We start from the raw sequence: 1859 nt of genomic DNA, 5'->3' as shown, positions 1-1859 counted from the left end.
TCTTATTTGATTTTCAGTTGCTTGGGGACAAGCAACAATTTAAGTTTGGTGTTGTGATGAGCGGATAATTTATACGCTTTTTGGCATTGTTTTTAGTATGTTTTTAGTATGTTTTAGTTAGTTTTTATTATATTTTTATTAGTTTTTAGTTAAAATTCACTTTTCTGGACTTTACTATGAGTTTGTGTGTTTTTCCGTGATTTCAGATATTTTCTGGCTGAAATTGAGGGACCTGAGCAAAAATCTGATTCAGAGGCTGAAAAGGACTGCAGATGCTGTTGGATTCTGACCTCCCTGCACTCGGAGTGGATTTTCTGAAGCTACAGAAGCTCATTTGGCGCGCTCTTAATTGCGTTGGAAAGTAGACATCCTGGGCTTTCCAGCAATGTATAATAGTTCATACTTTGTTCGAGATTTGATGGCCCAAACCGGCATTCTAAATCAGCTCAAAATTGCCCGGCGTTAAACGCCGGAACTGGCACAAGAATGGGAGTTAAACGCCCAAACTGGCACAAGCTTCATAGAGGGACACTTTCTGATCAATTGTTTGTATCTTTCCCAAGCTTCATAGAGGGATTCACCTTCCTTCTGTCTGAAGGTTTGGACTTCCACTCTAAGCTTACTCAATTTTTGAGGTGGAAAGAACTTTGCCAAGAAGGCATTGACTAGCTTTTCCCAAGAGTTCAGGCTTTCTTTAGGTTGTGAGTCCAACCATATCCTAGCTCTGTCTCTTACAGCAAAAGGGAATAGCATAAGTCTGTAGACCTCAGGGTCAACCCCATTAGTCTTGACAGTGTCACATATTTGCAAGAATTCAGCTAAAAACTGATGAGGATCTTCCAATGGAAGTCCATGGAACTTTCAATTCTGTTGCATTAGAGAAACTAATTGAGGCTTAAGCTCAAAGTTGTTTGCTCCAATGGCAGGGATAGAGATGCTTCTCCTATAGAAGTCGGGAGTAGGTGTAGTAAAGTCACCTAGCACCTTCCTTGCATTGTTGGCATTGTTGTTGTTTTCGGCTGCCATGTCCTCTTCTTGTTTGAAGATTTCTGTTAGGTCCTCTACAGAGAGTAGTGCTTTAGCTTCTCTTAGCTTTCACTTCAAGGTCCTTTCAGGTTCAGGGTCAGCCTCAACAAGAATGCTTTTGTCCTTGCTCCTGCTCATATGAAAGAGAAGAGAACAAGAAAATATGGAATCCTCTATGTCACAGTATAGAGATTCCTTGAGGTGTCAGAGGAAAAGAAAAATAGAAGGAAGAGGTAGAAGAATTCGAACTTATCAAGAAAGATAGAGTTCGAATTGTGCATTGAGGAGTAGTGTTAGTCCATAAATAGAAGGATGTGAGAAGAGGGGAAGAATAAATTAAAAAGATTTTTAAAAACATTATGAAAAATACTAATTGATTTTCGAAAACTAAGAGTGGAAAAGAAATTAAGTGATTTTTGAAAAGGATTTTGAAATTAGAAATAAAAAAGATATGATTGAAAACTATTTTAAAAAAAATTGTGATAAAAAGATATGATTGAAAAGATATAGTTTGAAAAAGATATGATTGAGAAGATATGATTTGAAAAACAATTTAAAAAGATTTGATTTTAAAAATTAATGACTTGGCTAACAAGAAAAGATATGATTCAAACATTAAACCTTTCTCAACAGAAAAGGCAACATACTTGAAATGTTGAACCAAATCATTAATTTTTAGCAAGTATCTTTGAAAAAAAAAAGAAAGAAATTGATTTTGAAAATATATGATTGAAAAGATATGATTTGAAAAAGATATGATTTTGAAAAATTTTGAAAACTTGAAAAAAAAATTTTGAGTTAAAAACAAAATCTTCCTTCTTGTGCCATCCTGG

General features: G+C 35.1%; 1 non-coding gene across 1 annotated transcript; it reads left to right on the top strand.

Moving 5' to 3' along the window:
- The first annotated feature begins 513 nt into the window (after nucleotides 1-513).
- LOC130959217 (small nucleolar RNA R71) lies at nucleotides 514-621 on the top strand. The gene has a single exon (XR_009078312.1). It is a non-coding gene; the product is annotated as a small nucleolar RNA R71 (small nucleolar RNA).
- The last annotated feature ends 1238 nt before the right edge of the window (nucleotides 622-1859 follow it).

The sequence above is a fragment of the Arachis stenosperma genome, chromosome 10 (assembly GCF_014773155.1).
Source record: "Arachis stenosperma cultivar V10309 chromosome 10, arast.V10309.gnm1.PFL2, whole genome shotgun sequence".
Lineage (NCBI taxonomy): Eukaryota > Viridiplantae > Streptophyta > Magnoliopsida > Fabales > Fabaceae > Arachis > Arachis stenosperma.
Note: the sequence above shows the minus strand (reverse complement) of the source record. Positions and strands in the feature narration are given on the sequence as shown.